At 44.5% G+C, this 18,528-nt stretch overlaps 1 protein-coding gene across 1 annotated transcript in view; it reads right to left on the reverse strand.

Annotated features, from left to right (window-relative positions):
- STAG1 (STAG1 cohesin complex component) overlaps positions 1-18,528 on the reverse strand; it is a 393,382-nt gene that overhangs the window by 346,188 nt on the left and 28,666 nt on the right. Inside the window, exon 2 of the mRNA XM_065411120.1 lies at positions 13,473-13,524. The gene's annotated coding sequence lies outside the window, so the exon portion shown is untranslated. The remainder of the gene's footprint in view (positions 1-13,472; positions 13,525-18,528) is intronic.

Genomic DNA, 18,528 nt, shown 5'->3' on the forward strand with positions numbered 1-18,528 from the left:
TGATTGATTGCTGGACAGGAACCATTGAGATAGTAAAAATAACAGGAGTACTTGTGGCACCTTAGAGACTAACAAATTTATTAGAGCATAAGCTTTCGTGGGCTACAACCCACTTCTTCGGATGCATATATCATATCATATGCATCCGAAGAAGTGGGTTGTAGCCCACGAAAGCTTATGCTCTAATAAATTTGTTAGTCTCTAAGGTGCCACAAGTACTCCTGTTATTTTTGCGGATACAGACTAACACGGCTGCTACTCTGAAACCTGTCATTGAGATAGTGGGATGTATTTTTTGCTGTCTTCCCTGGAGCAGTGTAGTTTTTAATTGTGTTGTCCATACTCCCAGCTTCCTTGTAGGTTAAAAATTATTATTTATGTATAATATAGTTTATTATGCATCCATAACATCTGTACTGTTATTTTGATGTACTCTTGAGCCTCATTTCTAGAATTTGCCCAGTTGAGATCATCCAAGAAAGTACGCATGCATGGTTCTCCTCTACAAACATTGTGGCAAACACTCTCAGGATTGTTGCTACCAAAATGACAGAAGTTTTTACAAGTGTTGTTCTTCCAGGCCCCCCCCCCCAAAAAAAAATCAAGAATCTTCAAAGGCAAGATCAGACTGCTATGAAGATAGGTTTTGTTTAGATCAATAGAAGTCTGAAATTTCCCAGAGCAACAGCTACTAAGATGCTTCTTCCAGTTCTGGATGGAATGATAGAGCATATGTATTTGTTGAAGAATTGTAGCTCCAGCACCAGTTTTATATTCTAAACCTTTCTGGAAACCATAAGGATGATTTAAGCATGCTGAAAACAAATATTTTTTTAAGGGGAGTTCTGAACCACCTCTCTAAGAGACTGATTTGCTCCTGCATTAAACTAATCTTTGCGTTTTTAGACATTGCTCATTGTACTAACAGAGACAGGAAGTTTCAGAAGGAGTAGCTGCAGACTGTGCTTGGAGGCAGCAGTGAGTGGTGCGTTTGGTCCATCTGTGGGTTGTCTGACTGTTTTGTTTTCAATGTACGAGCTTTGTAGCTGGGCCATGGGACTCTCAGTAAGCAGAATGGCTAGCCCTTGGAGATGAGGCTCTAGCCCTTGGAGCTTTCATCAGCCTAGCTGTTTGACATCGCAGAGTGATTAAACGCTCCCTGGTGGTGAGGGGTGGGGCTGAGTTGAGCTAAACAGGGAAGACTTGGTTAAAAAAACAAACAAAAAAAAACACATAGGCAAACTTGAGAGCAATGAAAAGAGGCACCTAACAGTGGAGTTTCAGAGGGACTTGAGAGGGAGTGTGAGAGGCTTTCCTTCCAAGTTTAGCACTAATCTTATGATATCAAGATGGCCAGTGATGGAACAGTGGTGAAGACCTGTAATGGATGTGCCACGTTCTCTTTCCTGCCTGAAGACAGAAAGGATTTCATATGCATGAAGTGCAAGTTGGTGGTGTGCTGGTGGAAGAGATTCTTGGATTGCAGGAGCAAATAGAGATGGTACTGAGAATAAGAATAAAAGAAGCGGATTTCTTCCTAGATAGCCAGGTTTGGGAAACACCAGTACCCTAGGTTCAAGAAAGAATGGAGCTGGCAACAAAAGAATCAGAGAGAGGGGATGTCAGAGAGGAGGCCTGGCAGTTCATAACCACTAGAGGCAAGAGGTCACAGTTGCATTCTACACAGCTGAAGACAGATGAAGATGGGCAGGCTGTGGCGACCACAGAGAAGAGGACGAGGAGGAATTCCAAATAGCTAGAAGTTTTGAATCAATACCAGGTCCTTATGTGGAAACTGTGTAAGATATCTCTCAAGACCCAGTAGGATCAAAAGGAAAGGACAGATGTGTGGGACACACATGTTGATGGCATTTCGGCCAGACTTGTAATAAAATCAAGCTTGCCTGCAAAGAGATCATCAATCATCCAAGGAAAACAGAAGCTCCTTGCTAGAGATTCAATACTCAGAAGAATCAAAAAAGCATTCTGCAAGTGACAGGTGGACAACAGAACAGCATGCGGCCGGCACGGAGCCAAGACACAAGATGTCACTCCAAGACTGGATAGGCTTCTGAAGTCAACTGGAAAGGCTCCATCGGTGATGGTTCATATCAGCACTAATGACACTGCCTAACAGGATATCACACAAATAACAGATTACTTAAGGACACTCAGAAGCGTCCCAAGAAAAACATTGTCAAGCAATCTTCTCTGAGATTTTTCCTGTCCCACGAGCAAAGGCAGGCAGAAGATTCTGGAAGTGAACCACTGGCTAGGTAAGTGGTGTAGGGTAGAGGGTTTGGGTTCTGTTGAACATTGGTCCATCTTTAAATGGGGAAAGTTTGGATGACCTTTCACCTCTGAAGAAGGGGAACCAATCTCCTTGTGGACAGGCTGACTAAAGTAATTGGGGGGGTTAAACTCTCGACAAAAGAGGAGGGTGAAAAGTGGCAAAATATAAGCACTCAGCACAAAACTGAGATGTTGAGAACAAAATGAATCAAGGAACCAAAGGACATGAGGTGAAGAAATTGTTTAATTGCCTATACACCAATGTTCAAAGTCTGGGTAACAAACAAGAGAAATTGGAATTGCTCATTTATCAGCATAAATTTGATCTAGTTGGTATTACTGAAACCCGGTGGGACAATTCACACAACTGGAATGTTAAAATCAATGGTTCTAACCTATTTCGGAAGATCAAGTTGACAAAAAGGGAGATGGAGTGGCACTCTGTCAAAAATGGCATTACCTGTTTCTGAGTCTCCGATAACTTGGATGAAAATGATCTTGAATGCTTAAGGATCTATGTCCTAACAGATGAGCACAAAATATGGTATTAACAACTGTTCCTATATCTAGAATGTATAGGGGGGAAAAAACGTGCGACACTGGGAGACTTCAATTTGAGTGATGTATACTGGAGGTGTCATGCTGCTAGTACTAAAATATTCTTTGAATATCTAAACACTATTGATAACCGTTTCCCAATTCAAGAACTGTTACATCCAACATCAGGGAATTCTTTATCAGACCTTCTCCTAAGAGATGAAGAGGAACTGATCACAGAACTAAAAATTAATGGTAGCTTAAGTGTAAGTGATCATGACTTGATCACATTTATAATGTGCAAGCAGAATAAAGTCCAGACTAGTAATATTATTTATTTATATATACACAAACACACACACACACATATATACACACACACACAGCTTTAATAGGCCAATTTTACAAAACTAAAAACAATTATAAGCCAAATCAGCTAGGAAGAATTTAATCAGAAAAGTATGAATGATAATTGGGAATCATTTAAGAACACCTTACTAGATGCCCAGAAAGCCACATTCCCAGAATTGAGGAAGCAGATGCACTGGTGAAAAAACTGACCTGGTTTAGAAGGGAAGTAAAGGAAGTTATAAAAATATATAACAAATGGAAGAAAAGGAAAGTTGATGGTAATGAATATAACCAGAAGTTAGGAATTGTAGAAAATTGATAAGGGAAGAAAAGAGATGCTAGGAGAAATCTGTGGCCAGAACAGTTAAGAAAAAACGGTTACTCACTTTCTTGTAACTGTTGTTCTTCGAGATGTGTTGTTCATGTCCATTCCAAGCAGGTGTGCGCGCCGCGTGCACGCCAGCCGGAAGATTTTACCCTAGCAGCGTCCGTAGGGTCAGCCTGGGCGCCCCCTGGAGTGGCGCCTTCATGACGCCCAATATAGAGCCCCGCCAACCCTCCACCCCCTCAGTTCCTTCTTGCTGGCTATTCCGATGGAGGGGTAGGAGGGTGGGTATTGGAATGGACATGAACACCACATCTCGAAGAACAACAGTTACGAGAAAGTGAGTAACCATTTTTTCCTTCTTCAATTGTTCATGTCCATTCCAAGCAGGTGACTCACAAGCCAAAGCTCAGGAGGTGGGGTCGGAATCATGCACAGATTGGAGCACTGCCCGTCCAAAGGCCGCATCATCCCTGGCCTGTTGTGTAATTGCATAGTGCATCATAAACGTATGTATCGAGGACCACGTAGCTGCCCTGCAAATTTCCTGAGTGGGGACTTGTGCCAGGAACGCCGCCGAGGAGGCCTGTGCCCTTGTGGAGTGGGCAGTAATCAGCGGGGCGGGCACCTTCGCCAGGCCGTAACACTCCCTAATGCAAGATGTGATCCACGACGAGATACGCTGAGAGGACACAGGGAGACCTTTCATTCTGTCTGCCACAACCACAAAAAGTTGGACGGACTTCCGGAACAACTTAGTTCTCTCTATGTAGAAGGCGAAGGATCTACGTACATCCAGTGAGTGCAGCCTGCACTCCCCATCGGAGGAGTGTGGCTTGGGGTAAAACACTGCGAGGAAAATGTTCTGGGCCATGTGAAACTGGGAAACAACCTTAGGGAGGAAAGCCGGGTGAGGTCTAAGTTGGACCTTGTCCTTATGAAAAACTGTGTAAGGGGGCTCAGACGTGAGGGCCCTAAGCTCCGAAACCCTTCAAGCCGAGGTAATTGCTACGAGGAACGCAACCTTGAACGAGATATACAACAAAAAGCAGGTGTCCAGTGGTTCAAATGGGGAGCCCGTAAGTCTGGATAGGACTAGATTGAGGTCCCAGGCCGGGACAGGCTGACGAGTGTGTGGGAAGAGCCTGTCCAAACCCTGGAGGAAGCGACTGACTATAGGGTTTACAAAAATCGAGAACCCATCTGAGCCCGGATGGAAGGCGGAGATGGCGGCTAAATGGACCCTTATAGATGACAGGGACAGATCTTGATGTTTTAGGTGCAGGAGTTAGTCCAGTATGAACGGTATGGGGGCGAGGAGAGGCGACTGATGGCATTGCTCCGCCCAGATGGAGAACCGTTTCCACTTGGCAAGGTACGTTGCCCTGGTGGAGGGCTTTCTACTACCCAGGAGAACTTGTTTGACCTGGTCCAAACATGACAGCTCCACGGCGCTTAGCCATGGAGCATCCAGGCTGTGAGGTAAAGGGACTCCAGATTTGGGTGCCGGAGTTGACCATGGTCCTGTGTGATCAGGTCCTGGACCAGCGGTAAAGTGAGTGGAGACACTACCGACATTTCCAGGAGCGAGGTGAACAAGTGTTGGCGCGGCCACGCCGGCGCTATCAGTATAACTCGAGCCTGGTCCCTGCAGATCTTGAGCACCCTGTGGACCAGCAGGATAGGTGGAAAAGCATAGAGCACGTGCCCTGCCCAAGAGAGAAGGAAGGCATCCCCGATGGACCCCAGGCTGTGACTCCTGAAGGAGCAGAATGCCTGACACTTCCTGTTGCCACGAGTGGCGAATAGGTTTATCTGGGGAGAGCCCCAGAACAAGAAAATTGAGTTCACCACATCTGGTCGAAGGGACCATTCGTGGCCATGGAAGATCCGACTGAGGCTGTCCGCCAGTGCGTTCTGAACCCCTGGGAGGTATGACGCCTGTAAGTGGATCGAGTGTTCTACGCAGAGGTCCCACAGCGCAAGGGCTTCCCGGCACAGGGGAGAGGAGCATGCACGCCCCTATTTGTTGATATAGAACATCACCGAGGTGTTGTCTGTGAGGACTGAGACACACCTGCCCGCTATGTGGGTTTTGAAAGCGTAGCACGCCAGACGCACCACTCTCAGCTCTTTGACATTGACATGTAGAGCGAGGTCCATCTGAGACCAGAGGCCTTGGGTTCTGAGGTGCCCTAGGTGTGCTCCCCAGCCCAGATCCGAGGCATCTGTCACCAAAGAAAGAGAGGGCTGAGGGCTGGCAAAGGGAACTTCCGCGCAAACCACTCGCGGGTCGAGCCACCACAGGAGGGAGTCCCACACCGGACTGGGCAGGGTTACAATGCAGTCCAGAGCATCTCGAGCTGGCTGATGCACCGACGCCAGCCAAGACTGGAGTGGGCGCACTCTGAGTCTGGCGTGCTGCACCACGTAGGTGCATGCAACGATGTGCCCCAGTAGTCTTAGGCAGTTCCTTGCTGAGGTGGTGGGGAACTGTCTGAGGCCCTGTATGATATCCCGAAGTGATCGAAACCTGGCTTCTGGGAGGTATGCCCTGGCTCGGGTAGAGTCCAGGGCCGCGCCTATGAACTCTATCCTCTTCACCGGGGACAGGGTAGATTTTTCCTTGTTTAGGAGGAGACCCAGTTCGAGGAAGGTCCTTCTTATGAATTCAACCTGAGCCTCCACCTGGGCTCTTGAGCATCCCTTGATTAGCCAGTCATCTAGATAGGGAAAAATCTGTATCTGGCGTTTGCGCAGGAACGCCGCGACGACTGCCATGCATTTCGTGAATACTTGGGGGGCGGTCAACAGTCCAAATGGGAGGATGGCAAACTGACAGTGGACTCTGCTGACTACGAATCTGAGGTAGCGTCTGTGATGTGGGACTATTGCGATATGAAAATACGCGTCCTTCAAGTCGAGGGCGGCGTACCAGTCTCCTGGATCCAGTGAGGGGATAATGGAGGTTAGCGAGACCATGTGAAACTTGAATTTCTTTATATGCTTGTTGAGCTGTCGCAGGTCCAGGATGGGTCTGAGGCCCCCCTTGGCCTTCAGTATTAGGAAATACCAGGAGTAGAACCCCTTGCTCCTTAGCTCCTGAGGAACCTCCTCCACTGCCCCTACCGAGAGGAGGGACTGCACTTCTTGAATTAGAAGTTGCTCGTGAGAGGGGTCCCTGAAGAGGGATGGGGAAAAGGATTGGGGGGGGGGTATAGAATTGAATGGCATATCCCCTCTCTACCGTGCGGCGCACCCAGAGGTCTGAAGTGATTCGGGACCAGGCACGGTAGAAAGGGGATCGACGAGACGAGAAGGTAAGATGGGAAGGATCCAGAAATCGTACTGGAAGGCCATCCTCGACCGTACCCTCAAAAGGGTGGTCTAGGCCCAGGTGGAGGCTTGGGCTGGCCAGAGTTTTGCCCAGAGGAGGGAGGTTGCCTCCTCCTAGTACTCCTGTTTCACCTACGTGGAATGTCCTGGCGGTTTTGTGGTTGATAAAGCCATGGGGAAGGCTGAGGCATAAAATGCCGGCGCTGGGTAGCCAGCGTATGACGTCCCAGCGAGCGCAGGGTAGCTCTCGAGTCTTTCAAACTATGAAGTCTCTTATCTGTCTTTTCAGGGCAAAGAGCTGATCCCTCAAAAGAAAGATCCTGTATGGTCTGTTGGACCCCATGTGGCAGTCCAGAGACCTGCACAGCCAGGAGCCTCGTCTCATCACTACCCCTGTGGCCAGCGTGTGGGAGGCTGCATCCGCCGCGTCCAGAGCCACTTGCAGAGATGCTCTAGAAACCAGTTTCCCCTTCTCCACGAGTGCGGAGAACTCCACCCGAGCTTCCTGGGGAAGGAGCTCTGCAAACTTAGCCATAGACGAGCAGGTGTTATGCCCGTAGCGGCTTACTATGGCCTGCTGGTTGGCTATCCAGAGCTGCAGGCCCCCAGTCGAATAGACCTTTCGGCCAAATAGGTCCAGTTTCTCGGCGTCCCTGTTTTTTTGGGGTGGAGTCCTGAAAACCTTGGTGTTCTCTCTGATCGGCTGCATCGACCACCAAAGAGTCTGGGGGAGGGTGGGTATAAAGATGTTTGTACCCCTTAGAGGGAACGAAGTAGCGGTGCTCAGTTTTCTTGGCCATAGGGGCCAGGGAAGCGGGGGTTTGCCACAGATTTTTAGATGTATCAGTTATAGTTTTAATCAGTGGCAATGCAACCCTGGATGGGCCGGAGGGGGCCAGGATATCAATGACAGGGTCTACATCCTCGTCCACCTCTTCTGCCTGTATCCCCAGGCTTTGGGCGGCCCACCTCAGGAGCTGTTGAAGAACACAGTAGTCCTCCAGAGTCGGGGCCGTGAATGTCGATGTCCTCACAACCACTTCGTCAGGCGAGGAGGAGGATGAGAGGACAGATAGCGGGCCCTGTTCACTGCCCTCGGCACCCCTGGGGTCCCACGGCACCCGGTGCTTGATCCGTGGGCCCGGAGCTGATGGAGAGTTCGGCACCGCAGTCAGTGCCAGGGCCGACAAGTTTGGCAGTACTGAGGTCGATGACATCAGCAGGGTCGGATCTGGAGCCTCCGGCAGTGCCGTTGTCTGGAGAAACAGTGCCGGAGCTGGTTGAATTATCGGTGCCGGAGCTATCTGAGCCAGCGGTGCCGCTCCCCCTGACAGCGGTGCCAGCGCTGACTGTGGGACGAAGGACGCCGCCGACACCGATGCAGTTCTGGACCGAGGACTTGGCCCTGGCTCTGATAGTAAGCCCAGGGTGTACAAAAGGACCATTGGGCAGGAGGTTGCCATTGTTGCTGCCACGGTGCCGGGTATGGTTGGTAACTCCGCCGTGACCTGGACCTCCTGCTCCACAATCTGCTGGAGCGATTAGAGTCTGTCTCCGATTCCGAGGTCTCCGAGTAGGAGGACCACGGCGGAGCAGTACCCTGAGTCGTCAACGATCGGTGCCCCGACTCCGGGGAGTGGTGCGGTTCTTGCACCTGCATGGGCAGTGCCGGAGATGGAGACCGGCGGGCCATCATGGCCGGTTTACCCCTGGAGTGGAACAGGGGGCACGCGGTCGCTGGCGATTTATCCCTCCTTTGCAGGGAGGATGGCACCGGGAGGCGCATCAAGTCCGTGGCCGCCTCGAATGCCTCCGGCGTCGATGGTGGCTGTATGTCCCCCTAGTGGTCCGGTGACCGGGAGGGTGGGGGGGTTCGGACTTGACTGGACCCCGGCCGGGACAGGAGTCGATGAAACCCTGGGCGAAAGCAAGGAGGAGGCGGTCTGTCCAGATCCGCTTGTGGACCCCGGGGATCCTGTAAGTTTCGGGAGGGGTAAACGGCCCCTCACCGGCCTCTTCTTTTTTTACTGGCACCGGGGATGGTGAGCGGTGCCGTACTGAGGCCAACCCGTGGCAGTGCCAGTGGGCTTTAGAGTCTTTAGCCGGGCCCGTTTCGCACGCCGTTGGTGCCGTAGCGCTGCACACCGAGGTGGTGGTGCTCGGAGCCGGGTCATTGGGTCCCGGGTCGGATTGTGGTCTCAATGCCGTCTCCATCAGCAGGAGTTTTAGTCTCTGCTCTCGGACTTTAAGGGTTATGGGGTGGAAATCCTTGCAAACATGGCACTTCTCCTTCTGGTGACTCTCACCAAGGCACCGCAGGCAGGAAGAGTGAGGATCACTTTTGGGCATAAACTTGCCACAGGCCTCACAGAGCTTAAACCCTGGAGACCCAGGCATACCCCAGGAGGGTGGAAAAAACGTCCGAACAACCAACTAACTATAACTATAGGGAAACAACTATTAACAAACTGAGAACTATATACAACTAAGGTCTATCAGACACTGCTAAGGCGCTTGCTGCGAGAGCGAGTCAAGTTCCAGCTAGCAGTCACCGGTGATAAGAAGGAACTGAGGGGGTGGTGGGTCGGTGGAGCCCTATATTGGGCGCTATGAAGGCACCACTCTGGGGGTGCCAAGGCCGACCCTACAGAGGCTGGCAGGGTAAAATCTTCCGGCTGGCATGCACGCGGCACGCACACACCTGCTTGGAATGGACATGATCAATCACTCAAAGAACAATGAGTTTTTAAAATATATTACAAACAAAAAGAATCTTGACAGTAGTACTTGTCTGTTACTACATGAAAATGATAGAATTAGCAATAATAATGCAGAGAAGTCTTGGAGCAGCGAGGAAGTTCCAGAAGACTGGAAGAAAGCTAATAGTGCTCCAAATTTTAAAAAGGGTAAACGAGATGACCTAGGTAATTATAAGCCTGTCACAGCCTGTCCTGGATCCCAGGTGTCAGAATGTAATCATAAACAGAGAATTGTCATCACATGGGTGTGTTTCCAGTGCAGTCCCATAGGGACTGATTCTTGGCCCACACTATTTAACATTTTTATCAATGATTTGGAAGAAAACAAAATCATCATTGATAAAGTTTGCACATGACACACAAATTGGGGAATGGTAAATCATGAGGAGGATGGGTAATTGATTCAGAGTGATCAGGGTCACTTGGTAAACTAGCGCAAGCAAACAATATGTGTTTTAATACAAGTAGTAAATGTAAACATTTACATCTAGGAACAAAATGTAAGCCATAGTTGCAGGATGGGGGACTCTATCCTGAAGAAAATTTGGGGGGCTGTGGTGGATAATCAGCAGAACATGAGCTCCCAATGTGATGCTGTGGCCGGAAGAACTACGGCTATCGTGGAATGCATAATTACGGCAATGTTGAGTAGGAATAGATAAATTATTTTACCTCTGTATTTGACACTAATGAGACCACCGCTGGAATACTGTGTCCAGTTCTGGTGTCCACAATTCAAGAAGGTTATTGATAAATTGGAGAGGGTTCATAGAAGAGCTATGAAAACGATTAAAAGATTAGAAAACATGCCTTATAATGGTCAGACTCAAAGAGGTCAATCTATTTACCTTAAAGTGAAGGTGAAGGTGTGACTTGATTACAGTCTATCTACCTGGGGAACAAATATTTAATAATGGGTTCTTCAACCTAGCAGAAAAAAGTCCAACATGATCCAATGGCTGGAAATTGAAGCTAGACAAATTCAGACTGGAAGCAAGGCATATATATTTTTCACAGTCAGGGTATTTAACCACTAGAACAATTTAGCAACAGTCATGGTGGATTCTTCATCACTGGTAATTTTTAAATCAAGATAGGACTTTTTTCTAAAAGAGCTGTTCTAGAATAAAACAGAATTATTTCAGGAAAGTTCTATGGTCTGTGTTATACAGATCAGAATAGATTGGTCAGAACTGTGGTCCCTTCTGGATTTTGAATCCATAAGTAGTCTCTATAGGCTCTAAGGGAGCAATAGGTTTTGCAGATAAATTCTCTATTGCCAAAAAATTTCAGAAACACAAACCCAACTTCTCCCCTAATAGCCTCCCTGGCAGTTTCTAGCAGCAGTCAAGGCCCCAGTGACTACCTTGGGTGGGGCTGGCCTTAATCTTCTTTGCTACTGGATGGGAAACTGTTCCAAGGCAGTACAAAGGGCACAAAAAGGCTTGCTACAATCAGGCTCCAGGTATAGAACCAAGATCCTTACTCTCTGCAGAAAAGCTGCCATTATCCAAGGTCAGTCGCTGATAGTAGTGTAATCCCTGCAAAGCCAGAGCAGAGGGTGGGGAGAGTGAGAGCAGTTGCTGGATGGAGAACTGGGTACCAAAATCTTTCCTCAGCCAAACTGGTGAAGCTCCTTGATTAGACAGGTTAGCTAAGGCACTCACTGAGCCATTAATGTTGATTTTCAATAAATCTTGGAGCAGCAAGGAAGTTCCAGAAGACTGGAAGAAAGCTAGTATTGCTGCAACTTTTAAAAACAGTAAACAAGATGACCTAGGTAATTATAAGCCTGTCACAGTCTGACCTGGATCCCAGGCAAGTTAATTCAGTGGTTGAGCAACCCAGTTTCCATACTACTCTAGCTCCTACATCAGCAGAAAACTATTTTACTAAAGCAATCCAAACATTTCACCTGACATGATCCTTAGGAGATAGTTTACAAGTAATTTCTACACTGATTTAACAGTATTAATATGGAAACATCTTACTACAAACACCAAAGGAGATATGATGAGGCAATTTACAGTACAGCTTATATTCCTCCATTAACTGAAATATAAACAGCAGCAAGAGAACATGCCAAGAAAAATTAACCCCAATTCTAACTATTGATCATGCTATTCACATCACACATTACATATGGGATGGGGATAGTGTAGTTTATCACTTTCATGGGGAATTATTCATTTAAAACCAATGAACAGTGAGCGTAAGGAATATCAAAGCACACAGATTTCCCCCCGGCTGTATTTAGAAACAAAGTCCTATTAGGTTATTTTATCCATCCATCCACCTGCCAATAAAGGATTGTCCTGAATATTCAAATGATTTGTCCAGTCTAATTTTAAGTGACTGAAGTGGCAGGAGACTACTCCAGTCTAGCTGACCTCTTATTAAGTGTACCTTTGGTCAATTTCAATCAAATCACATCTATCTACATGCCACTGTTACACCCTAAACAATTACTCCTCCTTGGTGTTTTCATTCCCTTTAAATACTGACCATACATATGGTTATATCCCTGTCAGTTATTGCACCACATTTTTGTTTTTTTAAACCTTTAGTAGCTCTGAATACATTCCTCCAGATGCTAAAATATTTTCCCCCAGTTCATCAGTATTTTTTGGATACTGAGACCTAGAACTCTAAATAGTACCCTAGGTGTGATATGACATGGGGCAGATAGAGAAGAACTGTCACTTCCTTGATCAGTGAAGACATTTCTCTGTATTATACTGCACAAAGTGCTATTGGCTGTTTTTGTCATTAATATTGAACAACCAGATCATGTCTGATTTGCTTTGCACAAAAGCTTGTTGAGATATTTCTAGTTCAGTAACATACCATTCCCTTCTGAGCATTTGACCAGGAGGACAGAGTCAGAGTATCTTCTCAGACTATGCTGAAATATCCTATTTTTGATACTCCATCCTCCTTCCCTCAGCTTGCTTTTTTCATCTACTTGTCACATCTTCCCATGGTTACCATTATTATGATTACAGTGGAGCCTAGTAGCTATACCTTAGTTAGGGTTGTGTTCTAAAATGGGTTTAAAATATTTTTTCTCTCCTAAATATAGAAGTCCTTTTAGAGTGAATTTCACACATGGTTAGTTTTCACACATTTTCTCTTGTTTAATTTAATACAGAAAATGTGAAATTGGGCTTTTTATGAACTTTGTCCTTGGCAGTCCAACCTTTCACTGTTAATAGATAAATTATTTACCTACACGATTTGGTAGACAGATTTATCCCTGAGTACATCTGATGCAATATGTACTTTTAATTGCATTTTGGGTCATTTTTAAGAGTTATTCATAATAGTTGAAACTGTGTGTGACAAATTTTTGTCAAATATACTCTTCTCTGTTGTATAGATAAAAAACAGACTCCATCAATATAGTTACAGTTTTCAGTCAGATTCTATGTTACTAGGCAGAAGATTTTCTATACGGGGGTCTGGCACACAGCACTGATGTGAAGTGTACACTTCTCCATCCCCGACAGGTTTGCCCCCCTTACTTAGTCATCTACCATTAAGCATGAAAAAACCACAGGAAATTAATATACAAAAAAACTTAATTGTAAAATAGTCAAGTTAAGTTGTACTACACACAATACACCTAACACAAACACAAACAAGCAAGGAATGAAAAAAGTTAAGCCATTACAGCACATACCCTTCAATGCTCTAGCCACAAGCATACACTTTACCATTACTACATTCACAACATCACAGATCCCATACCACAACCTTAAAACTCCTTTGTAATTTCACCAGATATAATTCAAGTTTTGTGTCTGTACCAAGACTATGTATCCCTAAGGCATTAGCTATTTGAAGCTGGAAGATTGATCAATGGAGCTTACCTTTAAGAATATATTAACATGCAATGGAAACTCTGGCTGCCACTCCTGATACCTAGAAAAGCAAAAATCAAGTGTGTATTAGGTTTCTCCTGCCAACCATTTCCGCAGTGCCAACAAAGCTTGAGGTATAAAGCATGACCTCAAATTTGAACCACTTCCAGACGGAAATTTAGGAGCTCTCCAAACAAAGGTTTAGTACCTGTTTTGGGTTCATAATTTAATCACTGCCAATACAGCTATCCTCCACTTTCAGATGTGCTGGACAGACTAACAGAATGCAAAATGAGCCAAAGGTTAGTTATGAGGAAATTTTCTGTAAGGATCTTAAGGATCTTCCACCAATCTTCAGAGACTGAAGATGACAAATTCTTCTGTTTACCTCAAGAATTCACCCACAGGTGTTAATCTTTCAGTTCTGCAGAGGTAAGGAACAAACACCTCTTGTGTGCTCAAGCAAATTTTAATTACTTGCAATAGGACTGAGGCCATAGGCTACTTTCAGTTAAAATGGTCACCATTTCCCTAGAGCCTGTGCAATAGATTAGAATGTCCATATCAGTGTAAGAAGGGCGTTTCTGAGGAGTAACTGCAGATCCTGTGCTCAGAGGTAACAGCCTTGGCTAATTTGTGAGTTTGGTATGTTTCTGTAAGGGCCTTGTGATTGGGTTTTCAAGCCTCTCCAGTCCATGTGTGTGATCTCTCCAGGTGTTTTAAATTATTCTTGTTAACGAAGGAGTTGTGCTAACCCAATTATACTAGCTAAATAAGCCAGCTGCAAAGGGAACTTTGAGTCAGAGAATAGGCAAATGCTAACAGGAGTGTTTGAAGGAATTTGTAGCAGGGAATTTGCTTATCTTCTACCTAGGTACATTTCTACATCAGTAATAATGGACAACATTGGAACAGTATTTGCGGCCTGGAGGAGATGTCCTTGTTCTCCTTCCTGACTGAAGGCACAAGAGTTTTCCTGAATGTGAAGTGCAAGTTGATGGGAAGAAAAGATTTGTGGTCTTGAAGAACCATCAACCTGACACAGCACCAAAGAGAATGAAGACTTCTTGAATAACAAGATCTGGGAATCATTGCCACAGATTCAACAAGGGAAGGAATTAACAATGAAGGAGTCGAAAGAAGAAATCAGAAAAGAAGAAATCAGAAAAGAGGATTGGCAGTTTATGATCACTAGAGGAAAGTGAACCAGAAGGCATTCTACATAGCAGAATACATTATCAGGTAGGGTTCAAAAAAGAACTAGAGAAGTTCATAAAAGATAGGTCCATCAATGGATATTAGCCAGGATGGGCAGGGATAGTGTCCCTAGCCTCTGTTTGCCAGAAGCTGGGAATGGGCGACGGGATGGATCACTTGATGATAATCTGTGCTGTTCATTCCCTCTGGGGCAACTAGCATTGGCCACTGTCGGAGCACAGGATACTGGGCTAGATGGATCTTTGGTCTGACCCAGTATGGCTGTTCTTATGTAGTCTACAAGGCATCTGCAGAAAATCTCTCTCTGAAATTTCACTAGAGAAACAAAATACAGCTGCAGGGGACATATATGAGGATGGCTGCTCAGCTGAATCCAGAAGGATATCACACCTGTCCAAGAGAAGACGAGAACAGTCCCTGTCTTCAGGGACTCCATGTTAAGAAAAGTTAAAAAATTCTGCAAGAGACAAAAAAAGGACAGAAGAACTGTGTGCTGTCTTCCTGGAAATAAGAGAAGAGATATGATAAGATGACATTCTGAATCTGGTGCACAAGACTCCGCTGGCATATTGGCACTAGTGGCATGACATCACGCTTCAAAGATTATTGAACACTTCAGGGATCTTGGAAGGGAGGAAAGGCCAGGTGATATTTTTGGAGAGCCTTTTTATCCCATGAGCAAAGGGGAGGTGAACCTCTGGGCTAGATAAGTGATATAAAATAGAGGGATTTGTTTTTGTGGAATGTTAGCCACGTTCCATGGAAATGAGCGATCTAGAGAGTTTGAATAGCCTTCATCACAATTGCACAGAAACCAATCTTGTGGAATAGACTAGTTAGATTGTTTGGAAGTCATTTAATAACAAACAGTAATGGAGTAAACACAGTACAAACACAATGCAATACAGACTAAAGGAGTCATGAACATCATGAATCATGGTATCAAGGGATGTGAAGAAAAGAAATATAATTACTGAAAAAAGTACAGAAATTAGAAGGTCAGGCACCTATCAGCATATAACCTATATTCTTCCACCCAGACAGACCTTACCATTGCCACAACTGTACGTCAAAGACCACAACTTTAATTTCAACCTTTTAGTGATGCCATCCATGCAAAGCCTTCACTAACTACCATCACCAAGCACAAACTACTATATTAAACATGCCAAAATAACAGCAACTTGATTAAGGGAATGTGTGCAGAAGGAAAGGTTGTGGGTAGTTTGTTGTGTCCATTTCTTCAGCCAGAACGGCCCTCGGCCTTCATCACTGGAATCAGATGTTTTTAGAAAATTCATGCTTCTTATTAATTATAATTCCATCATATCCTAGTGCTTACATAGAAACATAGGACTCAAAGGGACCTCCTGGATCATCAAGTCCAGTCCCGATATTGCAGGCAACTATGTCATACTCCCATTCATAAATTTATCAAACTCCATCTTAGAACAAGGTAGATTTTTTTCTCCCACTATTTCTATTGGAAGGCTCTCTCACTCCCCTCATGGTCAGAAACCTTCTTCTAATTTCCAACCTAAATTTTTTCATGGCTAGCTCACACCCATTTGCTCTTGTTCCAACATTGTCCTTTAATTACTAGAATTGTACACAATATTCCAGATGAGGTCTCATCAGTGCCTTGTACAATGGCATTACTACTTCCCTATATCTCTACCAACTCACCTCACATATCCTAGGATCACATTTGCTTTTTTTTTTTTTTTTTTTTTACAAATGCATTTCTTTGGTGGCTCATAATTATCCTGTAAACTAATAACCCAGGTCTTTCTTCTCCTCTGCTGCTTCCAACTGATGAGCCCGCAACTTATAACAGAAATTCTTGCTATTAGTTCCTAAGTACATGATCTTGCACTTTGTACTCTTAAATTTCATCTAATTTCATCCAGTCCTCTAGGTCATCCAATTCTTCCTGTATAATATTCTGATCCTCCTCTGTATTGACAATGCCGCCCAGCTTTGTGTCATCAGAAAATTTCATTAGCACATTCTTACCTTTTGTGCTAAGATCATTAATAAAAATATTAAAATAAGATTGGTACAAATACTTGAGGAACCTGACTAGGAACCTCCCCCTCCAGCATAATCTGCTGTTGCTTCCCCTTTAGTCTATTCCTTACTCATTTTATTATTCTTGTACTAATCCCCATCTTCGCCAACAAAACTGATAATTTCCCATGTGATACCAAGTCAAATGCATTATTAAAATGCAAACAGACTAGATCTACTATATTTCCTTTGTCTAAGAAATAATTTATCTTCTCAAAGAAAAGTATCATGTTAGTCTGGCACAGTCTACATTACCATCCTTATTAAATACTGAAGCAAAGTATTTGTTAGTTTTTAGGCCACACCTGCACTATCCTTAATCTCTACCCCATCCTACCTAGCCATCTTAACTACATAGCAATCCCACTTCTCTTCGTGCTCTCTTTTTATTTATATGGCTAAAGAACCTTTGACTATTTGCTTTAATTTCCTATGCAAAGCCTTATTCAGGTTCACTTTTGACAATTCTCACTTTATCCCTATAGTTTTTGACCTCCAATACCTAATAGCCCCCCCCTTTTTTTTTTTTAAACTCAATTTCTTCTTCCATTCCTTTTGGTCTCTCTGCTTACCCCTAATATCTTTTCTGAGGGGTCATTCAGTAAGTCAGGTCTGGAGCCCTTCCCTACAAAGTCCTCCCTCTTGCTTGGGTTGCATATTCCGAACGGTTTTTGTATCTTTGACTTAAATTCCAAGCATCCTTCACATTTAAGTTCCTCAGCTCTTCAGTCCAGATGATTTCATTCTCTTAGTTTCCCAAAGTCTCCCCTTTAGAAATCAAAAACCTTATTTACTATATTTTTTTTTTTACTATTTTTCCATTTAATTTAAACTGAATCAACTCATGATCACTCAATCCAAGTTTATTTTCTATGACCAGCTTTCTATAATGTTCTAACTACTTACCAAAATCAAGTAAAAAACAGACCATTTGTGATGGTTCATTGGTTAAAGAAATCTATTTCATGCAGGAATAACTGGACTCTACTATTATTAACATTTGTTCTCCAATCCCTAGCTGGGAAGTTAGTTTCCCATAATGAAAGAATTTCTCTTTCTAATAATATTAAAGAGATCTTTACACATACTCAAATCCAAACTCAGGGGCCTGCAGAAGGCCACTAATGCTACCCCAATAGAACATTTTGCTATCCTTCCCCAAGGCAATTTTAACCTCAGACCGTAAAGAAATAAGTGATAGAATGGATAAGACAGTCTAGCACATTATTGATAGATATACAACACTATACTTGATTTCAATTCCTCCTGAACAGCACACACCATCCAATACCTGTATTTGAGTTTACAAACAGGACTTGTGAGAAGTCACTTGCCAAATGTGACTGGAGAAATGTAGGTACTGCTATAACATCCAATGAAGTTTACAAGTATCTTATTGTATTTATGTAGATTTACAGAGTAGCATAAACTCTTTTAAACCCTAAAATACAACACAGTTTAATAATACAAACCAATTAAGTAGACAAAGTTAAAACTCAGCCTACTCTAAAAGAATCAACAAATCCCCTGAGAAATGATCCCCAGTCTTTCCAGCCGGTCTCTCCACACAAAAGCCTTGAGGGAAAAACAGACGTTGAACTCAGCCAGATTATCAGAAGGAGTGAAATCCAGGAGTCATGGATCATTCACTGAGATCATCATGCCATTGGACCCAACATTTATATCTGAAGCTGGGTTTTTTGAAGAGCACTGACTCATCTTTTTCATCAGGGAAAATCCTGGATAGATGCGATCTTTGTGATAGCTAGGGACCCAA

This window comes from Emys orbicularis, chromosome 9, assembly GCF_028017835.1.
Source record: "Emys orbicularis isolate rEmyOrb1 chromosome 9, rEmyOrb1.hap1, whole genome shotgun sequence".
Classification (NCBI taxonomy): Eukaryota; Metazoa; Chordata; order Testudines; family Emydidae; genus Emys; species Emys orbicularis.